General features: G+C 36.6%; 1 pseudogene; it reads right to left on the bottom strand.

Annotated features, from left to right (window-relative positions):
- Nucleotides 1–218: 218 nt before the first annotated feature.
- On the bottom strand, nucleotides 219–8,082 carry LOC134370483 (oligoribonuclease, mitochondrial-like; annotated as a pseudogene).
- Between the last annotated feature and the right edge of the window lie 9,429 nt (nucleotides 8,083–17,511).

Genomic DNA, 17,511 nt, shown 5'->3' with positions numbered 1-17,511 from the left:
CTAAAAGCAAATGCAGATACATACAGAGGGATGGACATGACCTGGTACTTGCAAAGGAGCTGCTCTGCCATAATGGAGAACCCATTAGGAGAATAATAGTACTTCAGGTGCTGTCTGCTTGAGTAGTCTGCAGGTGCAAGTTAACTGAAAGAAGGGGCTCTATCAAGAAATCAATGTGAATAAAACAACAAAAAACACCAGAAGTTGCTTCCAGAGAACTACGTAACAGCAGGAGTGAGAACTGTCATCAACTTAGTCGTCTCATTTTCTTCATTTTTAAAAATAATTTTTCTCTTCCTTTCCTTTATCTTTTATCTTGAAGATGTTATGTTGGTAAAACTGAAGTGCTCTGATGCTTTTGCAGGAGTCATCAAGTGCACTGTGGGAAGCAATCTTCTTCGGTGCAAATTCAGATTCTTCTGGATGCCAGCATCTGCACAGTTCTTTAGCACTGCTCACATCAATTATTCTATAATAAAGATGCTTCATGAACTGGGACATGTATTTGTCAAGACACTTCTTATCTGCATGAACTGAATTTCCTTCAAGTTCACAGAGCCATGCAGGAGTCAGCTGTCGTACAAAGGACAGAAATTCAGACTCAGCCGGCTGCAGTTAATTGTACTCTCCTTCACTGCCTTGGAAAGACCAGACTTCCCATGATGCTCCTTACACCAATCTGACATGCAGTCCAGCAACTCATCTGGATGTTTTATAATCAGGTTAGGACCTTCAGCCAAAATGTTGAGATCAGAGTCAGTTACAAGACAGACCATCTCAGTAATTTGGTCCTTGTTAATGTCCAATCCTGTCATCTCCAGGTCCACCCAGGCCATCTGCTGAGCCATGCTCTCCCCTGCCGCCATGACTGTGCCACTGTCGCAGACACCCCACACCCCAAACTGCCTGTGACTCCCACCCACATCTCACAACAGCCTGGAGCCCAGGGAGCTGCCTAGCACCACCAGGCCTGTAGTTTTTTTTGTTTTTGTTTTTTGATACTTTTTATTATGTTAAAGTTTTTTTTTTTTTTTTTTACTCTGAATTAGTTGAGAGTTTTTATCATGAATGGATTTTAAATTTTGTCAACTGCTTTTTCTATGTTAAATTATATCATCATATGTTTTTTTCCCTAGACTGTTGATGTGGTTGATTATATTGACTGATTTCCAAATATTAAACTGGCCTTGCATACTAGGTACAATCTCCCACTTTGTTGTTAGTAACTATTCTTTTTACATATTGCTAAGTTTAATTTGTGAGTATTTTGCTGAGGAATTTTTCCTCCTATGTATAAGAGATATTGGTGGGTAGTAGTCCCTTCTAATTCTGCTTTTGCCTGGTTTTGATGTCAGGTTAATGCTGGCTTCATAAAATGAGTTGGAAAATGTTCTCTACTCCTCTATTTTCTGGAAGATGTTTTATAGAATTGGTGTTATTTCTTCCCTCAAATGTTTTGAAGAAATCACCAGTGAAACTATGTGGGCCTGTAAATCTCTTTTTCAGAAGGTTTTAAATTATGGACTGATTTCTTTAACAGATACAAAACTACTCAGATTATTTGTATCATTTTGAGTGAGTTTTGGTATCTTGTGGTTTTGGAGTGATTAGTCCATTTTATCTAAGTTTTTGTTAAATTTATCTGTATTGAGTTTTTATAGTTTTCCTTTATTGCCATTTTAATGTCTGAGTGCTCCATAATGATATTCACTCTTTCATTTCCAATACTGGTAATTTGTCTTCTCTCTGTTTTCCTTTGTCAGTCTTGTTAGAACTTTATCAATTTTATTGACCAAAGAGCCAGCTTTTGGATTCATTGATTTTTGTCTATTGTCTTTTGTTTTCTGTTCCATTGATTTCTAGTTTATTTTTATTATTTGCTTTCTCTTGCTTTCTTTGGTTTTATATTGCTCTTCTATTTATTTCTAGTCTCTTACAATGGAAGCATAGAATGTTAATTTGAGTTTTTCTTTTCTACTATAACCATTTAATACTATAAATTTTCCATTAAGCACTGCCTTATCTGTATTTAATAAATTTTGATAATACATTATTTACTTTCATTTAATTCACATTATTTTCTAATTTCCCTTGAAGCTTACTATTGGCATCATGTATTATTTCAAAATGGGTTGTTTAGTTACCAAGTGTTAGAGATTTTACCAGATATCTTTCTATTATTGATTTCTAGTTTAATCCATTATGAACAGAGAACATACTTGGCATGATTTTATTTCCTTTAAATTTGTTAAGATTTGCTTTATGGTTCAGAATATATTCTATGTTAGCAATTGTTCTATGTATATTTGAAAAGAACGGGTATTATGCCTTTATTGATGGAGTGTTCAATAAATGTCAATTATATCCCATGGGTTGATCATGTTCAGTTTTATAACCTTGCTGATTTTCTACTTAACTAGTTAAACCGATCATGAGCAACTAGTACTGAAATCTTCAAATGTATTGGTGGGTTTGTTAGTTTTGTCAGTCTTTGCTTCATTTATTTTGAAGCTTTAGTTAGATTAAAGATGCATTTAGAGTTGTTGAGTCTCTTGCCGAATTGAGTCTTTTTATCATGTAATGTTCCTCTTCATCCCTAATGCTTTCTTTGCCTTGTAGTGTACTTTGATATTAATATAACCATTCTGGCTTTTTTTGATTAGTTTTTGCATGGTGTGTGTGTGTGTGTGTGTGTGTGTGTGTGTGTGTATATTTATTTATTTATTTATCCTAGTACCTTTAATCTACCTATATCATTATATTTGAAGTGAGTTTCTTGCAGATAGCATACAACTGGGTCACTTTATTTCAAATCTGTTTTGATGCTCACTGATCTTTAATTTGTGTGTTGATTTGATTTACGTTTAATTATTAACACGTTTGGAATTAAGGCTACATTTTATTATTTGTTTTTTGATAGTTCCCTTCATTCTTTGTTTCTCTGTCTCCTCTTTCTTACCTTCTTGGGTTATTTGAACATTTTTTAATATTTTATTTTATCTGTTGTGTTTTACTATATTTCTTTGAATTGTTTTTTATTGGTCACTTTAGAATTTATAAATACTTAAGTTTTTACAGTTTATCAGAGACCAAAATTTTACTACCCAAGTGTGATATAAAAATCAAGTCATTGTGTAGGTTTTTATTCTTCCCTTTTATGATGCAGTTGTCTTGCATATTTATATCTACATACTTTGAAAATCCCATCAGAAAATGTAATTTTGCTTTCCACCATCAAGAAATCAAGAGGAGAAAAATAGTCTATCATACTTACCCAAATATTAACTATTTCCATTGCTCTCCTTCCATTCCTGATGTCCAAAACTTCCTTCTATTTTTAATTTACTTTTCTCCTGCCTGAAGAGCTTCCTTTAGTAATTATTTTAAAGAAGTTCTGCTAGCTCTGAGTTCTTTCATTTGTTAATGTTTCTTTTTCACCTTCATTTGTATAGGATATTTTCGCTGATCATAGAAGTCTGAGTTGCCAATTCGTTTCTTTCATCACTTTACAAATTTTGTTTTACTTCCTCCTGGTTTTTATTGTTTCTGATGAGAAATCTCCAGTTTTTTGAATAATTTTCTCTTAGAACTAAGGTGACATTTTCCTCTGGCTGCTTTTAAGATCACTTCTTTATCTTTGGTTTTCAGCAGTTTGGTATGATGTGTCTTAGGAATGGATTTCTTTGTGTTGATTGTACGCGGGGTTTGCTGAGCTGCTTGAACCTGTGGGTTAAGTTTTCACTAAATTTGGGATGTTTTCAGCTATTATTTCTTTAAATATATTTTCTACATCATGCTTTCTCTTCTCTTTTTCTGAGACTCCGATTACACAAATGTCAGACATTTTGATATTTCCCCACAGGTTCCTGAGTCTCTGTTCATTTATTAATAACAAAAAACCAAAAGTTTTCTCTCTGTTAAGAAGATTACGTAGGTGGATGGAGAGGGGGATGGGGAGTGATTGGATAAGGGGCATGAAGAATAAATACAATTTGTAATAATATATATGCTAATAATATTGATTTGGTCAACATATGTTAACATTGAACCCTCAAAGTATGTATAGTCAATTATGATTCAATAAAAAAAAAGATTACATAGTTACTGTTGATTTCTTTTCACGTTTATTTATTCTTCCTTCTATCAACTCTATTATGCTATTGTAACCTAGGGTTCAGGGTCTCCTAAATGCCCAGGTGCTCAGGAAGTGAAGTGATCATAACCCTGTGTTGTGAGTTTCTGTTCTTGCAGAAGGTGGCAGGAAGTCACAAACCATGAAATACTAGACTGCCCTCAAAACATATTGGCTGTAGCTGAAATATGCGCTCCAAAGATAAACTTCTGCTCAAGGAGGAATGGGGATCTCCACACTTACCTGCCTGTTTTATGTCTTGGGTCAGCTATGACAGGAAGTCTCCATTTGCCACCTATAAACTATAATCTGTACTAGCTGAGCGCTCAAGGTTTAGCCCATGTGACAACTATTTGAGGTCCCACTGTTGCCAAAGGCTACATTTCTTTCTGGATTCAAATGCAGATTTGGCTTCAGAACTGACCAATGAACTCTATCCCATAGTCAACCAATCCAAATTGAACAAATTTGCATATTTTATTTACATGAGAGGACCTAATAGAGAACTTGGGCAGGAAATTAGGTGGAAACTTTGGTTATATAAGATGACTCCTTTCCCTTGTTAGGGGAGACACTACTTTGGGAGCTATATCCAGTGGTCTCCTTATTTGCAAGTAATAAAGCCTTTTCCTCCTACCCTGATCTCGGCAGTTTTGTGCTCTCCAAGGGACAGACCCCTGCTGTGCAGTAACACTATTTAGCACATAAAGTGGTATTTAAAAATTTTGGTTACTGTTTCAGCTTGAAAATTTCCATTTGATTCTTCTTTATCACTTCTACTTCTTTATAGTGTCTTTCTAGTTTCCATTCATTTCAAGAGTTTTTGTCTTCACTTATTGCAACACTTTTTAAATAGCTGTATTAAAGTCTCTGTCAAACATTCTCTGCTTCTCTGTCAACTCAGTGTTAGCATATGTTGATTATTTTTTTCCATGCAAATTGAGATTTTCCTGGTTCTTCCTATTCTAAGTAATCTGGGATTGTATGCTAGACATTTTGCATATTATGTTAGGAGACTCTGAGTTTTCTTAAATTCTATAGAGAATGTTGACATTTTTGCTTTAACAGGCAAAACACCCAATGGCATCAGGCCACAAGTTTCAACAATGTCAATTTTGTTTTCAGAGACTTTTCGGTATCATTTGGATCTTCCTTTCTTATGTGCCACCAGTGGCCAGTGTGAGACCTGGGCAGTGATCTACATCTTAATTCAGTTTTCAAAATCTGTGATAGAATGTTTAGGGTCAAAATCACATATGCATAGCTTAATGGTGAACTTCACAGTTAATAGGCTAATTTATGAGATCACTTTTCCAAGCTTCTCTCTCTTTGCAATCCCACAGGTACTTTCTTATTCACTGGGAATCCTCTAGCTGGAAATATGGCATTTTATTTGCCCTACTCTGCCACTCATTTCCGTTGAATGTGCTACAAAAAGCAATAAGGTAAGACTTTCATTGTGGGGTCACAGTTCCTCTTATCAGAGAGGATGTTCCTCTTTCTCTAGAGTTTTAAGCACCTCTGGGCCATCATGGTCTGGACACCAGTGAAAAGAAAACAAATGAGAACTTTTTACTTCTCTCTCTGAACATTACGAGATCCCTTTCCTAATCCTTGAGCCAAAGTTGAAGGCTTCTCCTGAGGTTCCTCTGTTTATTCTTATGCCCACTTGCAGATTTGAGGCTTTTTTGAAACCAGTTGGGGAATACTGGAGAAAAAAAATGATAAACTCATTACCCATTCAGAGTACTTCTAATTCTGCTCTTACTCCACAATACATCTACTACTACAACTTACTTTTCCGAGTGCTTGAATAGCTAGCTGCTCCATGCACAATGTCCAGCATTTACACATGTAGTCAGTGGGAGAGGAAGGATGGAGGGTGCTTGCATCATTGTACCTGGAATCGGAAAATAATTTTATTATATTTTAATAACAGCTACAACTACTGGTATTTAAAATGTATGTGGTACTGTGGTAAATGCTTTTCCTGCTTTATATCATTTTTTCTTTACTTATTAGCAGTATACAGCTGAGTGCTATTATTTGAATTGGAAAATTGGAGCTCAGAGAACTTAAAAAATACCTCTAAACTCACACAGCTAGAAAACAATGTGCTGTCAGGACTCAAACCCATGTTATCTGACTTTAGCATTTATTTTCTTGGTCATTCAGTAGTAACTTATGCTGTGGATTAAATATGTCCCCCAAAAGTTCATGTATTGGAAACTTGACCCCCATTGTAACAGTGTTAAGACAGTAGGAAATACAGTTATGTTCTTTGAAAGGTGGGGCTTTTAAGAGGTGACTGTGAGGACTGTGCCTTCATGAATGGATTGATGCATTCATGGAATGATGGCTTTAAAAGGAGAGCAAGTGAGATTAACTCACTCTTGCTCAGCCCATTCTCGCCATGTGACACCCTGGTCACCATGGGACCCTGTAGAGAGATCCCAACCAGAAGAAGGCCCTCACCAGATATGCTCCCTGGACCTTAAACTTTCCAGCTTCCAAAACTATAAGAAATGTATTTAACTTCATTATAAATTACCCAGTTTCAGGTATCCCATGACAAGCAACAGAAAACAAACTAATCCACCTACCTCCCATGGAACTCATACTAATCCAGGAGAAGAACAAAGCTTCATATTACTAGAATTGAAATGTGACAAAATTTCTGCTAAATATATAGTTCTGGCATATTAAATATACTGGGTTAATAAGGAGTTTTTATGTTACAGGAATAATTTAAAAATATTGGAGTGTTTCCTTATAGAATTTGTTAAAAAAATCGTCATTACATTCTACATATAGTATCCTATACAACCTGTTCTTGCCATATTTTTCACACCTTCCCCAACTTACTTTCTTTAAAGTTCTTATACTTATTTATTTTTTGTGACATTTTCAAGCAGTATGTCATGTGGTGTCCATCACATCAATACATAGGCAATAAAGATGACTAATACAACCTAGTATATTATAATGCAATTTGACACATCATCTAAAAATGATTTTGAAGGTTCTGGTGAACTGAATGACTGTACAGTCATTCAGGTTTGTTCAGCCACTGATCTCTTCAGCAAAATATGACTGGAGGGCATTATCTTTGTCAAAATTTACCTTCTTCAAGAAGCCATTAGCTAGAAGAAAGGAAAACTTGTCTTTCCATAGAAGCACAATCTCTCTGTCTTTCTACACGTACACACACACACACACACACACACACACGCATGCAGATGTTATTGTGATAAGTAGTGTAGATGTAGTCACACCACCTAGGTTTGAGTACCATCCTAGCCATTGGGTGACCTTGGACAGGATATTTAACCTTAGTTCTCTCATCTACACAATGAGTATGATGATAATATTATTTTTCTCATAATTTTGAGGATTAAATGGTATAGTATATGTAAAAAAATCAACCCTGTGCCTGGATATTGTGTAATAGTTAAAAAGTTTATTATTTACCAGTTTTTTTTTTTTTTTGGTTGTGCACATGTGTTTTGCTCTGAAATTATATTGTTGCATAGGTCTGTATTTTTGCCATCATTAAAGTAACACATTAGTTCTTTGAAGGCAAATAATTGTACTTACACCTAGAAGTATGATGGTATTTGAATGACAAAGAAATAAAACCATAGTCATTTCTTGGGGGGTTGCCAGATTCAAATTCCCTGTTTCCCTCTTGATGATCTCAGCCTGAGGTTAATAAAGTACGAGTATGTAGTGTTCACATGCAGTGACCTTGCAAAGTAATTTGTTTTATTGCACCAAACAACAGTCATTTGTTGTTTGGAATGAGTCATTAATTTCATCTGACAGATATGAAGACAGTACGGGAATTAAGGTGCAGCCTACAGACCACCTGTCTCAGCTGACTTACCCAATGACATCATTCTGCTTTCTGCTGTCCAGTCACATTTGTCCTGGATCTCTGACCCACTCATGCTAGCTCCAGAAGATACTTTTCCAAATGACCTGAATCATTACTAATAACATTTGTGTCTGAGGTTTCCATTTGTCTTGCATGATAAACAGAGGCTGAAGCTGAGTAGTATTTTAAAATCAATGTTCACAATTACTCGAGGAAATAACCAACTAGTCACAATTCGTTCACCTGTTGTTGCTTATGTACTTTAGATTGTCTCTTTCTCTATTTTTTAAAAATTGCATATTTATTTTGAAGAAGAGCCCCCAATGAATAAGACACTCCTTTTATACATATACCTTTTCAACTTATTAGCCTGCTGGATTTTATCCTGTATTTAAGCCAATCCATCAGGTATTATGTTATTTGTTCGTTAGCCTCCACTAAAATGATGATATTAACATGACTGAAGGACACTTCAGCAACACTCACAGCTGATGAGGGTAGCATGCTAATTAGGTTTCGTGATTGATTGACTTCCCCAGCCAAACATAAATGAACCTGGGAAAGAAAGGTAGATCTGATTTCTTTTTGTTTAAAAGATAAACCATTTAAAAAATTTTTTTAAAGGTTCATGCAAGAATGCATAAACTTCCTATAAAAAGAGTTAGTGTATCAATGACAACACTGAGAGAGAGCCATGAAGGTAAGTACTCCTATTATTATTACTTATATTATTAAGGATTCACCATTGATGTCTAGTAGAAAAGTGATTATTTAATTTTGCAACCAATTGATTTTGAATGAGGACCCACTATGTTTAAAGCAATGAGAATAAGTGAGACGCACTCCTTGCACTAAAGGTTCATACAATGAAGTTAAAAATACAAATGTTTATCAATTTAGGAAGAGTCTATAAGGATATATAAATGGAATAACTCAAGCAACACCAGAAAGTAAAAGAGAGGCTTCTCTGAGTAAGCGATGTCTAGACTGAGACCCAAAGGTGAAAAGGAGTGTAGTGACTCACCTGTACAAGCCCAGCACCTTTCCTTAGCTCATGTCTTCAGGTAATAGTGCCTGTCCCCATTCAGGGAGGCCATTCTTCCTCACTCCAGTCACTCACAATCTGAAGCTGATTCAGATTTCCAATCACAGTTCCCCATTCTATGCCATCTGAGTATTATGGGGCCTAAAACACCATAGTTTATGTTGGGGCAATTATGGCATTCAATTTTTGGTTCAACTGCTGTTGATATAAGGATGTATAAGCTGAGGGAAGCATTGTATTTCTCTCAAATTTTCCTTAGTCTAACTAAAGAGAGCAAGTTCCTTTTATTCTCTCATATCAAGGCATGACCCAGTAGTACCTGTACCACCTGTTTTCCTAAGTAATGAAGAAATCTAAAACATCACCAGCACTCACTCACCGAAGAGCAGGCAGTCCTCTGTATGTGGAGTCCCTTGTGCTCTTTACACAGAAACATTTAGATTGTATATAAGTTATACTTCTCTAGCTGGGTAAGTGTCAATGTGTGTGGGGATATTTAGAGGCATGCTTAGGTACACAAAGACAGAAATAAGCATGACACTGTCTTTGAGAGCATTGATTTCATTCAAAGATTCGTAAAATGGGTTAATAATTTAACTTGTAGGCAATTGAAACCATTATTACATTAAAAGAAACATTGATATATTAAGTAGTAGAATCCAAATTTACAAGCATTTTTAAAGTTTACTTGTTAAAAAAAATAGTCCAGATAATTGTATCTTTCACTCCACATCTTTGTTTTAAGTAGCTAAAGACCTCTCTGTTTCTTCTTTGACATTGTGGACATTTTCTATGGACTTTAGGAGAAACCTAGAATACGAATATTTTCTATTACAGGCACAACCTAAGTAAGTTTCCATTTCTAATTGGTAGCCCAGAAATTCAAGTTGGAAAAAGCCTAGCAGATAACCTACTTCTTCCCAAGGATCTAGTTAAAAGTGCTTACTAAGGACTATGAAGTTATTCACTATAAAGTGTTCTTGTCTCTTATCCTTTCTTTGAATATTCTTCCAACAGTCAGTTAATGAACTACATTTAGGCATATTTGTTGATCCCTAAAATATCCTAAAGCTATTTCCTAAGAAGACCTTGATTTCAAAATTGTTATTTTTCTTCAATACTGGGTCATAATCATACGATTATAAGCAATTCATTCCTCATTCTTATAAATTAGAGAAGTTAAGTAATGTTACATTAAACCCCCCAAAAAAGGTTGGAGTCTGGGCCCAGCCCGTGGCGCACTCGGTAGAGTGCTGCGCTGGGGGCGCGGCGACGCTCCCGCCGCGGGTTCGGATCCTATATGGGAATGACCGATGCACTCACTGGCTGAGTGCCGGTCACGAAAAAACGACAAAAAAAAGAAAAAAAAAAAAAAAAAAGGTTGGAGTCTGAGAAGTGAAGCTAAAATGTCTCATGATATTAGGAAGACAATGGTATAAACATAGCATCTGACAAAAATAAAATGAGAAACTCCTTAAAAGGTACTCCTTTCAGTATTCAGTATATTATGCTCTGTGAAGAGAAAAGTTGAAATAAAAACTCAGAAAATTGATTCTGGAGACGTAATCAAACTACTCATTCACTGACCAAAGTTTAACAGATAAATATAGGCTTAAACAAAATCAAACAACAGTAGAGGTGTAGCTCCCTTAATGTAACAGCTGGATTTTAAAAATACTAAGTGCATATTGAAACATAGTTTCTTTTTACCTTGTGTAATAATTTCACTGGTCTTGTCTTCATTTGCCCTTGATATCCAGAATTATTAAGTGGCTCCTAGCAATTTGGAATTGTTTGTTCATAGGTTCCAAGTGAGTAGTCAATTATCTTTGAACAAAAATTTTCAGTGTTCATGGGTAGATTAACACAAAAGTTAAACATTTTTCAAAATTAGCAATCTTTTAATAATGTGAACAATCATCCTTAAATTGCCTTTTTTCTTTGGTTTAGTTTTTACCCTTATCTTTGCATGCCAGATTTTCTTAAATGATAGGTATCTATCTATGTATTAATTTCTAACATTAACAGCTTTCACTGTTTAATCTCTATTCATGATAATGGCATGCTTTCTCTGGGCCCAATTGGTTAGATGTAGATCATTCAGTCAGAAAAATCAGCCATGATTTTCTTCACATTGTTGGGAGATTTTAAGGTCACTTCTGTACGACACTAACCAAAAAGTGGTTTTGATACAGGAGTTTGAATAAGTATTTAGCTGGGAATTCACTGATCAATGAGCATATCATTCTCTTTCTTACATTTTAAAAAATAGATTCACACTGCCTGCAGAAAAATGTTGCAACTATTTAGCAGAATGTTTTCTGCTTTTTATCAGATCTCCAGACGTTGAGTGGCTTTCCAAACTGGTCTTTCATTCTCTTTTCATTTCATGCTCAGTGGTCTGGCCACTCCGAGTGTGCTGTTCCCCAACCCTTTTCTGCTGTTTCATGCTTCTACTCATCCCTTGCCTCTGCCTACAACGCCCTCCCTGCTTGTATCTTTTTATTTATTTTATATTTTTTGAGCCCCAATATAAGCATCAGCCTCTGTGGGGAATGTTTGGCTGATGTCTTTAGGCAGAATTATCTCTTCCTTTTCTGTGCCCTCAAGATTTTGCTACCTACTGCTAGTACTATATTCATTACAAATTACAATGATTATATATATTTGTATACCTGTGATTAGACTTTTGAACTATGAAGTCAGGGACTTTGTTTTATTGTTTTTGCAACCTCACTGCTTCTGCTTTTGGCATGTAGTTCTGGATTAATTTTTTAATGACATTTTAATAGAAAAATATGCAAATAAGCAGAAAAGATGCAAAATTGATACAATTAGCATAATATCCACAACTTAAATTCAATACTTTTTATATTTGGTATATTTGCTTAATCTATATTATCATCTATAACTATGCAGTACTCTCTATATATTATAAATAGATATAGATACTTATATAGATATCTATCTATCTTTGGGCCTATTAACAAATATAAGTTGCATATACACTTTACCTATAAATACTTCAATAAGTATTTGGTAAAGTTAAAGACATTTTCCTACAAACCACAATTTCATAATTACACCTAACAAAATTAACACAATTTCTTAGCATTATGTAACATCCAGTCCACAATTCAAATGTCCTCAATTGTTTCCAAAATGACTTTAGAGCCTGCCTTGGATTAAGTGTACCACCAAAACTTGTCCTGCACTATGACAGTGTTAAGAGGGTGGGAAGTCCTACTATGATAATTGAAAGGTAGGACCTTGAAGAGGTGATTAGATTCAGACCACCATGCCCTAATGAATGGATTAATAATAGTAGCTATGGGCGTGGCTCTGAGGGCTTTAAAAGGAGAGCAGTTGAAAGTGTCTCTCTCTCTCTGCTTCACCATTTGCTGCCATGTGAGACCCATGGGTCGCTGTTGCCACCACTAGATGTGTTCTCTGGACTTTGGCCTTCCCAGTCTCTGAAACCACAAGTGTAAGGAAAGCAGAGTTGGTTCGGTCAGGCCCTCTCGCCTCATACCGGCTGGGTATGATTCAGCACATCTGTTGTAAACAAGTTACATATGAGTAGAGTTAGTGCTTAGTGTGCATGCATGTCCATGTACCCTTTTGGCTCCTTGACGCTTGTGTGTGCTTTTTCAGTATGAAAGGAAGGATCTCTGAACTGCTGGTCAGCAGAACTCACATTTAAAAACAAAGCATGTCCACTTTGCCAGTGGCTGCTTGGTTTTCTTCTGACTACCTGACTCAAGACTTACACAGGATGGGGTGGAGGGGTCTGTGATGCAGCCTGACAACAAGGAATAAACTTTGTTTTCTTACAAATTACCCAGTTCCACATATTTTGTTATAAGCAACAGAAATGGACTAATACAAAAAATTGGTACTGGAGAGGTGGGGTATTGCTCATAACAAAACCTTGAAAATGTGGAAGTGGATTTGGAATTGGGTGTTGGGCAAAGGTTGGAGGAGTCTGGGGGACTCAGAAGAAGATAAAAAGATGAGGGAAAGTTTGGAACTTCTTAGAGACTGGTTATGTGGTGGTGAGCAGAATGCTGATAGAACTATGTACAGCAAAGGCCAAACTGAGGAGATCTCAGATGTAAATGAGAAGGGACTTATTGGACACTGGGGAAAAGATCACCCTTGATATGAACAGGCAAGGAACTTGGCTGCATTCTGTTCATGCCTTAAAGTTTTATAGAATGTGAAACTTAAAGGTTCCGACCCAGAGTATTTGGCAGAAGAAATTTCTAAGGAGCAAAGCATTAAGAAAGCTGCATAGCTACTTGCAGCAGCCTACACTGAGTTATGATAGAAAAGACATGGCATAAAGCCAGAATATATAATCAAAAGGGAAGTAGAGTATAAAGATTTGAAAATTTGCAGCCTGGCCATGTGGTAGAGGAGCAGAGAATATTTTCAGGAGAAAAATGAAATGGTGCTAAGAAGATTAGTACAAAAGAAAGGGATTGTTAAGAGAAGGGGGAAAAGGCCCTGAAAGCATTGCAGAAGCCTCTGGGGCCGAACCTTCCATTACATGCCCAGAGATCTATGGAGAAAGAATGGTCTTGAGTAACAGTCCTGAGGTACCTTCCACTGGCTCACTGCCAAGAGCTATCATGGGATGTTGCTCCCCATATCAGCACCCCAAATGCTTTGGCTGCTCCAGCCATGGCTAAATTGACCCCAGGTGTGGCTGGTCCCGCAGCTTTGGAAGCTATAAGCCAGAAGCTTTGGTAGCGTTCATGTGGTGTTATGTCTGCAAGTTCACAGAATGCCAGAGCTGTGAAGGCTTGGGAGCCTCCACCCTGATTTTGAAGGATGTATGGAAAAGCCCAGGGATGCAGGAAGAGATCTGTCACAGGGGCAGATTCACTGCATACAGCATTTGCTAGAGTAATGCTAAGAGGAAATATAGGATCAGAGTTGCAGCAGAAAAACCCCACCAAGACCATGCCTAGTGGAACCATGAGAGTAGGACCGCCCTGGAGACCCTAGACTTGTAGAGCTCTCAGTGTGTAATGACAGCCTGAGAGAGCTAAAGCATCACTTGAGACCAGGAAAGTGATAGGAGCAAAGCTGCCCAAGGACTTGGGGACCCAGTCCCCATACCAGTGTGCAGAAGAGGTTGAACATGGAGTCAAAGTACAAAATTTGCCAGCTTTGAGATTTAATGCCTGTCCTGATGGATTTTGGACTTGTTTGGGACCTGTTACCCCTTTCTTTTGGTCCCTTTATCCCTTTTTGAACAGGAATGTGTACACTGTTTGTCCCACCACTGTATCTTAGAAGTAGATAACTTGTTTTGACTTCACATATGGGACTTTGGACTTTTGAGGTGAAGCAAGTTAACACTTTGGGGACAAAATGAATGTATTTGTATGTGAAAAGGACATGAGTATTGGGGGGTCAGAGTCAGAATGCCTCAGATTCTGTGCTACCCCAAAACTTGACCTCTAGTATGACAGTGTTAAGGGGGTGGGAAAGCCTATTATGGTAGTGGGGCTTCAAAGAGGTTATTAGATTCTAATGACCATGCCCTAATGACTGGATTAGAGATGGTAGCCATGGGCATGGTTCTGAGGGCTCTAAAAGGAGAGCATCTGAGAGCCTCTCTCTCTCTGTTCCACCATTTTCTGCCATGTGAGGCCCTTGGGTCACTGCTGCCACCACTAGATGTGTTCCCTGGACTTTGGACTTTCCAGCCTCCCAAACTGTAAGCAATAAATTTAATTTTCTTTCTAAATCACCCAGTTTCAGGTATTTATGTTATAAGCAACAGAAACAGACTAATATGGAGCCTTTCTTAAATAGTAGCTTATTACTAAGTTTTTATCAAATAAATGAATCTAAAAACCCAATATTGGCACAGCTTGAATTTTTTTTAAGAGAAATATGGAATGCATATTTGATATTTGAAATTCTGTTTTCTGAAATGTCAGATTAAACTTGATAGTTATGGAAATTGGCATGAAGCATGTAGGATTCAGATGATAATTTTAAAAACTTAAAGCAAAACAATATAGCTGCATTGGCATTTATTGAGGCAGTAGAAAGCTTTTGAAAGCAGCTTTATCAGGAGAGGAGGACAGCATGAATCTGTCCTGGTAGTTATGAAGGTATCTGCTGCCATTGAGAAGACATGAGGGCACTGAAAGATCAGTGCTGATACACGTTATATAGCTAAGCCATTCTCATTTAATTTGTATTATAACATTTCTAGATTGTATATAAATTGTGGCAGTGCATGCAAACTCAGGTCATTTTTTACCATTAGCTTACCTAAAATTGCTTACTGCAGTTCTACATTCTAGATCATTGCCATCTACTGATGACTGAAGAAAAATTGTTAAGATATCCATATATAAAGTGCTGGGTAGCTTTTAAGGGAAGCTTCAGCCTTATGTCCAGAATTTTCCATTCCAGCTCCTCCTTAGCTTTTGCTATCATCAGCAGATGGTCTTTGTGATTTTTCCTTTGTTATTTTTCCTGCTGCTCTAATTCAAGGTGAAATTAGCATCACATGGTAACCCTGCTAGAGGAAAGTACGTTATTAGCAACATTTTCCTCAGACACCAAGATAGAATAAAGGGAAATGAGAACAATATAGTACCAAAGATCTGTAGTGAAACTGCACGATTTAAAGAATAAAATAGCTCAGGATTTGGAAGCATTAACCTTGGTGGGATGACTTTGGAAAAATCATTTCTTTTCACTATACTTTAGTTTCCTCATCTACAGAATGGAATGACTATAAGGAAGAAATCAGATGAGGCCTATCTATGAGTGTTCTGTGAACTACAAACAACTTCTAACATATACAAAAATATTATCAATTTATTTCTAGAGACAGAGTCTTTTTATATCTGATTTGTTACAGTCCTGAGGGATGAAAAAGAAAGTCTAGATTGTTTCTTTTAAAAATATTTACATGAATCCAGCTAAACATCATCAGCAATTTTATTTTGGAAACTCTTTAAACAGCTAATGACATTTCTCCATTTCTTTTCCTGAATCTTGGGCCTTGGGTATTTTAAATTATCAGAAAATATACTTGTTTTATTTTTTAGCTGTCAGGAGTATTGCATTCAAAGTAAACCCGCCTGTTTCAAATCAGAGCACATACTTGAAGCTTTTGGGATAGAAAGACTGTAGCAGTGGTTTTATTCTTAGTCTGTTTGCCCAAATCTCTATTGAGAAGAAGCCATAGGCAGCCTTTCCTTGGATGCTTTTACAGAATGCAGGGATGTTTATTTATTCCTGTAATGGATTGATAACTCACTGTTCTCTGCTAAGAACAGCACGGGTTCCAGAAGGAAATCTATTATGCAACATTTTTAACCCCAAACCTGAATAAAACCTTATCTTACTGATTCAACGCATTCAATTAATAGCTTTCTGTATGAAGACATTTGGGATGGGTGCTATCCTGCCCTCAACAGGTTTATAGTTGAGTAGGAAGATAAATAATCAGACAGGTATAAATTATGAAATATTGTGAAAAGCTGTATAAAGGGAAGTTTAAGCAAAGAAAAACATTTCTTTCAGAGAGAAATTCTTATTATTGCTATTTACTATGTTGAAAAATTCTATTCAGCTAGCCCTGATCCTCCCTTTACTAACCCTTCTAAAGTCGAGCCTCCTGAAGGGATGTGCTATACAGAGAAAACCTGATTCTTTCCCCTTCATTGGACACTCAGATCACTTGTGCTAGCATTTGGCATAGGATAGAGAGTACAGGCATACGGAAGAGTGAATTTAGAGCAGGACTCACTCCTTGGAGTGACAGCAATGTGCCGGGCTGTGGAAATGGGTGTAGGCAGTGATGCTCATTGAGCACCACTTTATGCCAGACACTGAGCTGCCTTGTCTGGACAGGAGAAGAAATAAATTCGTGTTTATGCAGTACTATATTTACAGTGTTTTATTTAGATATAACACAGAGTTGGCACTATTATTTAGATTTTAGACAGGAAGAAAACAAGACATTCCCATATAAGAGTACTTGCCCAGTATCTCACAGCTAAAAACTGCACAAATTATATTTGAAAGAAGTTTCTTGGACTGCAGCATTTCTACTCTATCACTCTTCTTGCCAGGCAACTGAAGGCCAGAATAATACAGTGGAAAGAGTAAAGGACTGGACTCCCAGGTATTCGTGAAACCTGCTTGTTAGAGCAAACATTCAGAAAACATAAGTAAGCAGACAAGTAAAATCAATGGTACCTGAATCAATAGTGTACTTATAAACTATATTTTGTATATTTTAATAGACTAGCTTTTGTGGTAGGTGGAATAGAAACCTTCGTGTTCATGTACAGTGTTGCAATAAATAATAAAAATTTGAAGGCTAAAATATGAAAAGCATTTAACTTTTATAAGCTCAAGACCATGGCACATGCCTTCTCCAGGGACCTTTAATTACCTTACACTGGACTAGAA

This window comes from Cynocephalus volans, chromosome 2 (genome assembly GCF_027409185.1).
Source record: "Cynocephalus volans isolate mCynVol1 chromosome 2, mCynVol1.pri, whole genome shotgun sequence".
Taxonomy (NCBI): Eukaryota; Metazoa; Chordata; class Mammalia; order Dermoptera; family Cynocephalidae; genus Cynocephalus; species Cynocephalus volans.
This window is presented reverse-complemented; position numbering and strand designations above follow the sequence as displayed.